This window comes from Lissotriton helveticus, chromosome 6 (genome assembly GCF_964261635.1).
Source record: "Lissotriton helveticus chromosome 6, aLisHel1.1, whole genome shotgun sequence".
Lineage (NCBI taxonomy): Eukaryota > Metazoa > Chordata > Amphibia > Caudata > Salamandridae > Lissotriton > Lissotriton helveticus.
This window is the reverse complement of record NC_136067.1, coordinates 1,453,803,899-1,453,817,699: the sequence shown is the minus strand read 5'-3', so window position 1 is coordinate 1,453,817,699 and position 13,801 is coordinate 1,453,803,899.

Here is a 13,801-nt window from a genome sequence, read left to right as displayed (position 1 = left end):
GACAGCCAGGAGCTGTCCGAACCACGCCATAAATCACACGCACCGCGGCGGAATTTCCGCCGCGGTTAAAGGGTTAATATCAAGAATACATATATTTGTTTACATGGAGTGCCCTTTCAAATCCTCCAACTTGGCTTACATCCCACCCATTGGCTCTATCTGTATCCTTCTTTGTTCATCTCAGTCCATCCTGCCACCACGTTTGTTGATCTCTCTGCAAATACGTCACTGAAGTCTCTGGGACACCATCTCCACCCTCGACCTCAACCTGACCTTCATCACAGAGACCTGGCTCAATCCCTCCTCCATCCCCAACATCACTACTGCAATGCCCAATGGCTACAAAATGACACACCAATACTGCACCAACAAACACGGAGGGGGCATTGCCATCATCCACAAGGAATCAAACCGCTGCACCACCACCGAAGACAATTCCACACTGATCATAGAACACCTTAATTTCCAAATCCACCCTGATAACAAAACAACCATAAAAGGCACCGTCGCCTACAGACCCCTAGGACTATACCCTCCCCCTTGCCATTGAACCCAAGCACTACATCTTAAAAGAAGACCTCAACTTCCACCTTGACAACCCCACAGACACTATCTCCGCAAACCTCATGGAACAAATGGACAACATCAGCCTCACCCAGCTGGTTATAGACCCCACAAACAGAGCAGGACACACACTGGATCCTATATTCACATCTATCAACACAGTCATGCCGCAGAATCTGGACTGACCACTCTTTTGTCTGCTTCACCATTGCAGAATCACATCACACCACCTCCAACCCCCCAACACCTCCTTCTGCAGCTGGAAGAAAGTGACACAGAAACAATGGATGGACATCCTCAAAACTACCCAGCATAGTGCCACAACCAACCTGGAACAAGCAGTCCAGAACTTTAAAACATAGATGACCAACGCTGCTGACCTAGTCACCCCCATCAAACCCGCCAAAACCCACAGATCCACCAAACAAGCCAGCTGGTATACACCAGAACTCCGCACAAAGAAACACAGCTGCAAATAACTGGAGAGAAGATGGCACACCAGCGTAGATGCTACAGACCGAGCCACCTTCAAGAAAACCCTCAACAAATACCACCAACGATGCACAGCCATTAAAAAGGACACCCTAGCAGACTGCATCGAGCCGTACGCCAACCCCACAAAGGAACTCTACACCATTGTTACAGAGTTTTCCTGCCCAACAGCCAACAAGAACATGATTCCTCCTTCGGGGGAACTCTGCAATGTCCTAGCGAATCACTTCCACAATAAGATATATGCCATCTACAGGAACTTCGAGTCCCAACCCACCGACCTCCTTGACCTCTTCACTGCAACTGAAGCCTCCCCTGGCCGGCTTCTCACCGCATGGGAACAGCTCACCACACCTAACACCATAGCCAGCATGAACTCAATCCACTCGGGAGCACCCACAGACCCCTGTCCCCACTGCCTCTTCAATTTAGGAAGCAATGAGATCTTCCACCAACTGAACTCCATCCTCAATGCATCCATCACTTCAGCCACCTTTCCTGATCCATGGAAACACGCAGAAGTCAAACCTCTTCTCATGAAACCCTCCGCAGACCTGCACAAATTCGGGAACTACCTCCTAATCTTGCTGCTCCATTTCCTCACCAAAGTCCTGTAGAAGGCCATAAACCAGCAACTCATTGACAATTTGAAGAGAAAAAACCTGCTTGATGCCTCACAATCAGGTTTCCATGCCAACGACAGCACAGGGACCACCCTGATCGCCGTCAAGGATAACTCCACCCTACTCAACAGAGGAGAATCGGTGGCCCTGATTCTCCTCAACCTCTCCGTAGATTTCGACACCATATCCCACCACACACTCATTAGAGACTGCACCAGATCATGATCAATGGAGACGCACTCAGATGGATTGCATCATTCCTCACAGGACAAACTCACAGAATCCACCTACCTCCCTTCACCTCAGAACCCACGAGCACCATCTGCAGCGTCCCTCAAGGTTTATCCCTCAGCCCCACCCTCTTCAACACCTATCTGAAGCCTCTAGCTATTATTGTTAGAACCCACAATCTCAACACCATATCCTATGCCGACAATACTCAGCTCATCCTCTCACCCCCAGCAGCCCCCCACCAAGACCATCTTCCACAACTGCATGAAGAATGTCACAGACTGGAGGAAGAACAACTGTCTGAAGCTGAACACTGTCAAGACTGAAGCGCTGATCTTTGACAACCACACCTCCCTCAGGAACAACACCTGGTGGTCTACCAAACTCCAAACCACGCCCACACCAAAAGACCATGTATGCAACCTCGGCATCATCCTGGATAGCAAACTCACAATAAAACGACAGATCAACACATTCTCCTCTGCCTGCTTCCAAACTCTCTGAATGCTCTGAAGAGTCATCAAATGAGCCCATCAGCACAAGGAAAACAGTCACACAAGCCCTAATCGCCAGCAGGCTGGACTACGGCAGCGCACTGTACGTAGGAACTGCCACCAAACTCATGAGAAGGCTCCAGATGAAACAGAACTCAGTGGCCAGACTGATCCACAACCTGTCCAAATGTACCCACATCACCCAGCACCTGAGGAACATCCACTGGCTCCCCATCCAGAAAAGATGCCAATTCAACTTACTGACACATGCCTACAAAGCCTTACACAACCAAGGACCAGCATACATGAATCACTGCCTGAACTTCCACCAAACATCCAGGAACCTTCGCTCTGCCTCCCTTGCCCTTGCACAGACATTGCACATCCGCCGTAGCCACAGCGGAGGCGGCTCTTTCTTCCACTTTGCCATCAAGTCATGGAACGCCCTCCCTCTCCACCTCGGAATATCTCCCTCATTGATGGACTTCAGGAAGAGACTCAAGACCTGGCTTTTTGACTAAGGCCAGAAAACCCAGCACTTGGATACTCTAAAAAGGTGATATGCTGGGCTTTACAAGTACCTAGTGATAGACTGATTGATTGATTGATTGATATTGCTGATGTCCTTCACCCATTTCTTTAGAAAATTCTGTATATTTGGAAATCCAGAAAGACAGCAATTACAGATTCCTTGAAGTTTTGTCATACGTTTCAGAATGTTAGAATTCAATTTTTTAAAACTCTGTAGGAAAGATACAGAAAAACAATGTGGAATGGTGCTTTTTCAATTGCGTCTTTTACTCAACATGTCAAAAGATTCTGACTCATTTTAAGTAGAAATCTGCAACAGTTTAACCATAGGTCAGTAGTGGCTAATGACATTTGCAAGTGACGAGGCATATGGGTAGACAACAAACTATTTTGACTGATTGATATGATTGCCAATAGGATACCCAGTCTGGAACAGAGTTTCCTCCTTGAGAGCTCTAGGCTGCAGAAGACGTTAAGGGACGATGATGAGACAGATACGTTAAGCATTCGCCCTGTCAAGTACTGTACATCCTCTGGGGCCCTCGGTGGGTGGCTGGGCCTGGTGGGGAAGAGGTGAGGAAAGCCGGGTTAACCATGTGAGGCACTGGACATCCTTGATGGTCCTTGGTGAGGGGTGAGGACTGCCAGGATCCTCCTAGATGGGTCAGAAGTACTGCTAACCATTAACCTGGTAAGCGTTCACTCTCCCATCAACACACACATCAGATGTCCAGCGGCCTGTCAAGGCCCTGAGGGTGATAACGCTCTGTTATTGTCCCTGGACCTTTCATACATGTGATCTGATTGGACCTGTGATCTGAGAGATGGAGAGGAAGCCCCCTGGACCATCCATCTTCATCTGGGACTTCACTTAATGTCAAGACACTTTTTCATTAGGCTTTGCAGGCCGTCGTTTATATTTGTAGCATTTCGAAGTGATAAACAGCCTAAACCGCTCACCCCATTAATTTCTGATGTACTCGGAAATCTATATGTGGGACAATTTCTGTCTCACGTGCTAATTGCTTCATTTCAACGTGCTGGATACAACAAAAGTGTTAGAAATGGGATTTCTGGTTGGCTAATTCTTGCGGCAAAGCCAGGCAGAAACCACCACTCTAGTCAGGGCGAGGGAGTTACACGCCAAAGATAACCCCTGCTCACCCCCTTGGTAGCTTGGCACGAGCAGTCAGGCTTATCCCGGAGGCAATGTGTAAAGCGTTCACGCAACACACACACACACAGCAGCAACACATTAGGTACACCACAACAAGGAACTCCACACAAGGTTATATAAAAAATAGCATTTCTATTACCATAAACACATTAGATCATAATCACACACTTACACTGTGCCAACTGGCACTGGGCAGTATTTACAGGGGATTATATACACATGACAGGGCCACGTGGGCCACTGTCAAAATCAGCACTTAGAAATAGCACTTCTAGCACTTGGTAGAAATAGTAGATCTAGAACATAGCATAATTGTAGCACAAAATAAAAATTGTAGGACACAACCAGTAACCACTTGTTAAAGGTAGGAACACACTACGCAATACTAGTCACCATAGGCATAGGTCACGAAGGTAAACATAAACTCGCTAGCATAAACCCTCCTAGGCAAAACAACCTCCTAAGTATGAAAACACATTTTAGAGGTATAGGACAAGCATAAAGGCATAACACATTACGCATAAATACACATGAGGCATAACCATGTACCCTAAGCGAGGGCACAACACCTAAAACTGTCCCCAGGCCAACTTGACCTCTCAGGGGCTCAAACGCCCTTTGTCCAGCAGAGTCAGGGCTACAGGCTGCAAATGCAGCAATGCGCAGGGCGCAGGGGCACCACCTAAACGTTGCAGCTGCCCACTAAGTGCTGGGCAGCTGGGGAAACTGAGCCTGGCACCAGCGTGCCTCCTGGCTCTCCTCTGGGACTCCTAATAACCAGAATGAAGCAAACACGACATGGGAGCCACGCAGGTTCTGCAGTGAAAAACTGCCACCAACCACGTTGAAGCCCGGTGGGCTCTAAATACTCACAAATGCCCCAATTACACGTTGGAGCCACGGGGCTCTAAACAACCAAGAAATGCCCCTAAATACTTCTACAACGTTGGAGTCACGGAGCTCTGAACACAATAATGCCCCTGGGTGTGTGGGAGCCTCGTGGGCTCTAACTTCCGCACTGCCCCCGAAGTTGGAGCCTCCTGGGCTCTAAACACAAATTGCCCCATAGGTGCAGCTGCCCGCTATCCAGTGGGGCAGCTACAAACAACCAATAAGCACTGGCACAGGGAGCGGGCACCGGCAATATGCCCCGACACCCCCAACCACCTTTGAGCCCCACTCTCTGTTGCGGCTCTCGGTTTCCTCCTTCTTTCGGCATGTGGGGTAGGCTCCCGCCGAACCTTAGGCTCCACTTCCTCCCGCTTCAGGGCCGCGACAATCTTGGGCGGCTGTAGGCTATATGCGGGGCTCTCCTCACCTCATGGGAGCCCCGCTTCGCTTCCTGCTTCACCTGCGAGCCTGGGCACAGCTTCCTCCCGGCCGGGCTCGGCCTCCGGTTTCCTCTGTTCACAGGAGTGCGGGGTGGGCTCCCGCCCGCTTCCTGTTTTCTAGCAAGCACTTCCGGGTCGTGTTAGGCAGCGGCCCGGAGGGGATCTCTCTCGCGGCGCAATACAGGGTGGGCACCCGTGCAAGTGAAATGCAGAAATCTGGGCAAAGTCACGGGGTGGGCACCCGCGCATAGAAATAATTAAAAAAGTCCCAGGAAAGTCTTGGAAGCGAGGCAGGGGGGCAAAGTCTGGGCCCAGGGGCCAGCTCATAGGGCCCGCCAGGCAGGGAGGCCGTCCCCAGTGGCGGTACCTCCTGGCGCCCAGCAGCAGCAGGCCCCCCTCCAGATAGGATCAGTGAGAACCCTTTGCATGGGATCACAGCCCCTTTTTATACACATTTTTCCTTTGTCTGGAGCTGTAGGGCAAGGGGAGAACCAGTGACAACTGGTTCTTGAGCACTTTGTTGTGCTCAGCCCCTCTCCCCATTCACAGGACAGGCAAGGGACATCAGATGCACCACAGGGGGCAGAACCAGCATTGTGGAGGGAAGGCACAGCCCTATTCAGATCCCAGTGGCACTCCTCCCTGCCATCAACATGCAGATCTCTCCATTCACCACCGGGGCAGACCCATCCTGATCCTGCAGCCAGGCACACCATCATGAGTAGGACATTCCTGCTCGCCGCTCCTGCCCGTGACAGGGGCCTTCCCAGCACAGCTTCGCCTAACGTGTTCCCCTCAGCAAATAATGCCTCGGGGACACTCAGCGGGCGGACAGGCGGACATTTGGCTTAGCTGTCCGAGTTCGGAGGCGGCCGAGTTGAGGCTGTCCGGCGCTCCTGGCATTTGCGGTGTTTGACGGCAAGCGGTGACGGAGGGCGCTGCGATCGCTGCGGGTGGCCCTGCTGGGCCGAGACTGAAGTGCGCGTGGTGGAATCCTGCAGTGGGGACCCTGCGGTGGAGACCCCGTGGCACCGAGGTGCCGGCGGTAAGCCCCGATGGCCGAGACAAGATGGCGGCCCCCGCCCACGTCTGAAAACCAGCGACGTCGGCGGAGGCTTAGACTGAAGTGCAGCGCAGAGCGGAAGGCATCACAGCGACTGGAGACCGCCCCGGTGAGTCTTGGTGGCCCTGAGTGGGGTCGCCTTTGCCCGGGTGTCAGAATCGGAGCTGCTGACATGCTGAGCCCTGATCCACACTGAAATGGCAGCCGGGCCCCAGGCTGTCGGAGTGCTGTGGTGCCCGTTTGCAGCCGGAGTGCTTGGGACGTGCGGGGTTGTTGCTCTGCTGCGGGGCTTGCTGCTGCTGCCCTGGTGAATGGCCCAGCGGAGTGAGGGAGACTGGCCCTGCTGCCCTGGGGAGGACGACGGAGGAGCAAACGAGCCCAACGCCACTGGAGAGGCAGAGAGAGCTTGGTGGTGACTGAGGGGCCGGGCGGAGATGGACCTGCCAGCGCCTAGCTGCTGGCCACTGCGGTGAGGTGCAAGCAATAGCGGTGTGGGGCTCGCGTCCTGAGCCTAGCGTGGGGCCAAAGGAAATGGCAAGGACAGGTGTGGAGTGCCTGCCAGAGGCGTGAGGAGCAAGGCAAGGCCATCGACTGGGGGAGGGGGTGGAGCGGTGCCCTTGAGCTCTCCCTGGGAGAACGGCTGGCTTCTCCCCAGCCCACTAGTGTGACTGATTGGTGGAATAGCACACGGAGAGGCAGGTGCAGACTGAGAGCTTTCCTGGGGCTGGGGTTGCTACACGACAGGGTGGACATAGCAGAAAACCGGGCCCTCTTTGAGAGCCTGGACGGGATTTTTGAGCCCCGGACGTTGGACTAGGGGCTTTGCTACATCCAGGCTGCGATCCTGCATGCACACAGCCTGTTCTGTGCCTGGCCAGCGATGGGAGAGCTCGTCATCGGTCTTCCAGGGACTGCCACTGATATCTGTGACATAGCTGGTTAACGGTGCATACGTGAGGGCACTGCCACTCTCCCCTTGACATTGGCTTAGTGCGGTGTGGGAGTACCACCCAAGAGCACCTGTAATCACTTTGTTCCCTCTCGGCTGTCGCACCCACATGGCGACCTCCAGGAATCGGAAGGACAGGACAGTCAAGGACCTATTTCTCAAATCCACCATGGGAGGAGCGGACGTCCTGCCGCGGACCGGCGAGGCAATTGACAAACAGGCTCCGGCGGAGACCGACTGTCCAGTCACGCGCTCGGTTTTGGAGTCACTCTTCGCAGGTTCCACGCCATGAATAGGGATCTCACGTCGGAGATCCGCGAGATGTGCAGGGATCTGGATTTTGTGGGTGGAAGGGTGAACGACCTCGAGAACCAGACCGCAGCCAGAGATGAAGAGCTGACTCAGCTTCAGCAAGAGATGCTGCACCTCCGTGAGCAGCACTTAGACCTCCAGACCCACACGGAAGACCTGGAGAACCGCTCACGCCCAAACAACATCAGGATCCGAGCGGTCCCACAGGGTTTGGAACTTAGGACATAGAGGCTTATGTCGAAGACCTGTTTCAACATGTTTTGGGAGGTCCTCCTAATTTGGAGATCCGGCTGGATCGCACGCACTGAGTGGGCCTTAGGAGATCAGCCACGGCACCCCCACCTGATATCCTGACATGCATTCATGACTTTAAGCTCAAGGAACATATCCTGCGGGAGGCACGGATGAAACATCCAGTTGAGTTCCGCTCTTGTAAGTTGCTCTTTTATCAGGACCTGGGTGCCTCCACTCTCCAGAAGAGATGCGATTTCCGGCCTGTTACCGCATTTCTCCGCTCCAAAGACTTTGCCTACTCCTGGGGGCACCCATTTAGACTCATCTTCAAGTGGGAGGGTAGGCTCCGTCAGGTCAGCACAGTGGATAAAGCATCCTCTCTCCTTCGCATCCCCTGTCCTTCGCATCCCGGGGGCGACCGGTGGTGCTTCCGAGAACCCTGCAAGCCCCGCTCCACGAGAGGACAGTGGCCGCTGGCGGAAAGTGGAGAGCTCGAGGCCGATTCTTCGCCCGGACACCAAGACTACGGCCAAAGAACGATCAGTGGTTCTTCGCCCCTTGTCGTAGGACTCTGCTCTCTCCTCCGCTGACTGACTCAGATGTTGGTTGCCGTTCTGCTGTTCACCTACGCCCCCTTGGTTTGAACTCCGGTGGGACTGATCTAGCACTTTGGGATGGGCCCAGGTTTGGGGGGGGCGGCGGGCACCCCTGCTATCCATCCCACGTCTCACCACAGGCGGTTGCCTGGAACTCTTGTGAACTTTACCCATGACTGTTCTTCTGGGACAACAGTTGATGGACAGAATGCAGAACAATGTCATACATTCACCCCAGTACAGAGATCTGGGCCTAAATCCATCGTTTTTTTGCTCACCACACCACCCCAATTCAGGGTGAATGTATGACATTGTTCTGCATTTTGTCCATCAACTGTTGTTTTTGCATTTGTCACCCCGAGTGGGACGGGTATGCTCAGACGTGAGTCCTGTGCTCTCCACACCACTGGAGTCAAGCTATCCTGGCTGAAGACGGCTGATAGCCAGAAACCGGTCCTAGGATGCTTGATTCCGGTCCAAGGAAGACATGGCTTGGCAGTTCGGGCTGGAATGTTCCCATGAGGCACAAGGTCAAGGCTGATTTGCATATGGCCATGTCTGAATTGGGGTGGTGTGGTGAGCAAAAAAATGATGGATTTAGGCCCAGATCTCTGTACTGGGGTGAATGTATTACATTGTTCTGCATTCTGTCCATCAACTGTTGTTTTTCCTAACGTCGAATCTGTACAAATTTTTTAGGGTCCCCTCGGACGCTGCGAAGACTGCAGGGTAACTGAGGTGGGAGGGTGCGCTAGGAAGGGAACTTTCCTCAAAAGAGTGGAAGGATATTTACCATCGGGCTCGTCACACAGCCCGCAACTTGACATCTATTGAAACCTCCACCAAATTGGCCACCTACTGGTATTTGACACCTGTCAGACTCCATAGAAGAAACCCCTCACGCAGCCCGCTGTGCTGAAGGGGGTGCGGTGCGCAGGGCACCCTCACTCACTTGCTCTAGGATTGCCCCTCCTTAGAAGCGTACTGGTCACACACACGGGATGAGATTGACTCCCATTTTGAGACTCAGATGCCGAGATTCCCAGCATATATTCTTCTTGGCCTCCCCAACGCTATTACTTTCCCGCTACATTCCCGGCGAGGTAGACAAATGGCACTGACAGTGGGAGCTGCAGTACAGAACGTTCTGACTTACTGGGGGTCTGCAATACTATCTACTAGGTTGGGCTGGCTACACAAACTGTGGTTTATTTTGGGAATGGAGAAGATCTCTCTCTCTCTGACTAACCCTGGGGCTTCCTTTCATGAACTTTGGGCCCCCCTAGTTACGTTCCAGACGTCTGAATTTACTGAGCTCACATGTCCGAAATATCTTAGACTCTTGCGCTTGGCTGATCCCCCACAGCCACTTCCCCGATACAGCTTCTCTTTAGCTGGTTGAGCCTTCATGCTGGCCTACACTGCCTTTGCTGCGCGATTCTCTTTTCTTTGGGGGGGGGGGGCGAGAGGGGAAGGGAGAGGAGGGGAGGGGGGGAGGAGGGTTTTCTGTGTGTGCGTTTGCATGTGTTGTTCTTTTGCCAGAAGCACAATCCTACTATGCCGGGCTGTTCCCGATGTTTGTGGAGCGCACAGGCTCTTGTTCATCCTGTGGAAATAATAAAGATATCTGAAACAAAAAAGCAAAAAGTTTAGGGGGGAACCTGCCAAAAGGGCCAAGTCCAACACAACCCCCTTCCAGCCAAAATGCAGGGCAGGCCAATCACCACTGTGATGGGCTTCCCTGCTTTGGGCGATAGAACACGGACGCAGGCCCGCAACTGCAGGGACACCCTCCTGTTCTACGCCACGGTGAACCATGTGGTTCCTTCTAAAAAAACTGCCTGGAACAACTGGGCTACCCTACTGGTACTCACAAGCTGTCCGCGGCCTAGACCAGGCCCTAGGCCACCCAGGTGCCACTGGTCCTTGCCCATTCGCAGAGCGGGGGGGTAGTAACCCCTGGTACATAGTAGCCATTCTCCACTCTTCCTCTCCTCAGGACAGTTCCAGACTGCCACTGATCCTCCAGCCTAGGGTCTGCCCCCTCAGGCGGACCAGAAGTCACGGTTGAGGCTCTCTTCCCCCTACCGCTCCTTCTAGGGTTCCGCCCTCTCCTCCTTTGAGAGGTACCCATAGAACACCACTATCCACACCTAGGATTTAACCCCTCAGGTTGCACCGGGGTCAGAGGCGGGGACTCCCACCCTCTGCACCCCCTTCCAGAGTTCTGCACCCTCCCAACTGGAGTGGTACCCCTGGAAGATAAACTGGTCAGGACACTGGTTACAGATGTCCTTCCCTCCAGGTCAGGCAGATCCTGAACCTGGCCTCCCAACCTTGGGTCTAAAACCTTTGGCGGAATACTTGCCTGGCATTCCAGGACTTCTGGGGAGTCACACACCATCCCCCTGAGGGTGACACATGACTCATGTGTCGTGTGACCATCTGTTTGGCGCAGATCTCCCGTCCCCTGTCCACCTGACAGTGCGCGAAGATCCCCCAGAACAGAAGTGGTCTCACCATGGTCACTCCAAGGGAACGTAGCCCAACTGGCTAGTCCCTGACCCACTGGTTCTTCCACTGGGGAACACAGCCCCCATTCACTCCTCACTTCGGACTTCTGTGCCCTCCCAATGGGAGTGGCACGGCCGGACACTAGAACCACGGGAGCACTATTTACAAACGCTTCAGGTTCTCTAGACACTAGGAGATCCTCCTCAGAAAAAGACTAACAGGACAGCCTAGGTCCCCAACCTGGTGTTCCCTAAAGAAACCATCCAGGTTCTGAGGCTGGGTTTCGGGCACCTGGGAACTCTCAGTCCCACACTCAGTCCTACTCCACTGAGACAGGACGTGAGCCCCTACACCCCTCTCGCCACATTGGGACCAAGCTGGGCTACTCTGAACCTCTTCCACCACTCTGGGCTGGAAGATACCTGAACCACTACTTTTGGGATCACTCACCAATGCCTCTTCAGAACCTCTGGCACTTTCCCAGCGGTCTGCTTCCTCTGCAAGGGCCCATGGACTAGCAAACCCACACTCCAATAGGTGTTGGCGGAACTCGGGGAAACAACAACTGAGCAGCTGCTCTTTGAAAGCCAGATCGAACAGTCCTTGCAAATCCTCTACCGCAGTAACCATCACCCAATCAGCCAGTGCATCATGACAATCATCCGTAAAATCCCCCCAATCCTGGTGGGACAGCCTCTTACTGCCCCTGTACTTCAACCTGCATTCCTCCTCTAGGGAACAAGGTACCATACTTTGAGAACTGGTAATGGGACTTCCTACACTGGACTCTATATTGCTGCCACCACTGGACTCCACCCTCCCTGGGGAATCCAGAAAACTATAACTGCGCTCAGGGGATAATCTACCCTCCAGAGCTAATTTCTCCCTGGCAAAGGCCCTCTCAGCCTCCCCCATCCTCTCCTGCACACCCAGCTGTGCTATCTCCCTGGCGTGCTCTACCCTGAGCTTCTCCGAAGCCAGCTGGTGCTCCCTTTCTTCCCTCCTATCTAGCCACTCCTCTGGGGACAGGGAAAGGGATGGGGCGCTGCCCCTGACACTGGACCCAGCAAGGGACTCCCTATCTATGGGATCTTCACTATCTACTGGCGTAAATGTACTGTCATTTTAATCCTCCTCTTCAGACTCTTCAGGGCTCCCCTCAGACCCACCACCCTCATGGCATGAGGCCGGGCGCTCTCTTCCTCACTGCGCTCACGTTCCCAGTCATTCTTCTGCCAATGGATTAGTTTGTCTCTAAGTTTGAACTGGGTGTCTGACTCATTCACTGCTATATCTCTTTCTTCACAAAACTCTACCAACTCATACATACTGTATATAAACAGACCACAGAAGTTAAAAGCAGACTCCATCTTGGCAGGACGCTCAGAGACACGTGCAACACAGGGGTCCTAACTGTCTGAGCTGAAGCAAGAGTTCACAATCTAAAAAATACACTCTTAGGAGAAACAATAAATTAATACTCAAAAACAATAATAATCCCCAAACATGTGATTATCTAAATGCAGAGTTTATGGTGCAACCAGTTGTCGCTGTGGTATTGCGCAAGCACAAGTCCTATCCTAACCGCTGACAACCAATATTAGTAATGGGATTTCTGGTTGGCTAAGGCTTGCGCCAAAGTCAGGCAAAAACCACCACTCTAGTCAGGGCAAGAGAGTTACATGCCAAAGATAACCCCTGCTCACCCCCTTGGTAGCTTGGCACGAGCAGTCAGGCTTATCCCGGAGGCAATGTGTAAAGCGTTCACGCAACACACACACACAGCAGCAACACATTAGGTACACCACAACAAGGAACTCCACACAAGGTTATATAAAAAATAGCCTTTCTATTACCATAAACACATTAGATCATAATCACACAATTACACTGTGCCAACTGGCACTGGGCAGTATTTACAGGGGATTATATACACATGACAGGGCCACGTGGGCCACTGTCAAAATCAGCACTTAGAAATAGCACTTGGTAGAAATAGTAGATCTAGAACATAGCATAATTGTAGCACAAAATAAAAATTGTAAGACACAACCAGTAATCACTGGTTAAAGGTAGGAACACACTACGCAATACTAGTCACCATAGGCATAGGTCACGAAGGTAAACATAAACTCGCTAGCATAAACCCTCCTAGGCAAAACAACCTCCTAAGTATGAAAACACATTTTAGAGGTATAGGACAAGCATAAAGGCATAACACATTACGCAAAAATACACATGAGGCATAACCATGTACCCTTGAGGTTCCGTGACAATTTTAAGTGATGTTTTTTGATTCGCACGAATATGGTCGAGTCTGGTATCTAAGAACCGCAAATGACGAGTTTAGTAAGTGTGCGCAGTTTCGCTGTGCTAACTTAAACCGTTCATTTGATATGTGGGTTTTTCATCTGTACCCACGGGTTCCATCTTAGATACGGCATCCATTTTGTCTCTTGCCCTCAAGTAGCCAGCGAACGGACACTGTCCGCTTCGTCACCCTGGGACTCTCAGGATATTTGTGGAAGACACATGTACTTTGTAAATATCTTTTACGATGAGGGGGATGATACTGTAAGGCAGATGGCCCCGCTCGAGGCTCATCTTGCCGTCCGGTTTATTGTCTCAGCCGTGCATCTCATTAGGCACGTCCCTTTGATGCCTGTATCTCGTGTTTCCCGATACCTCCC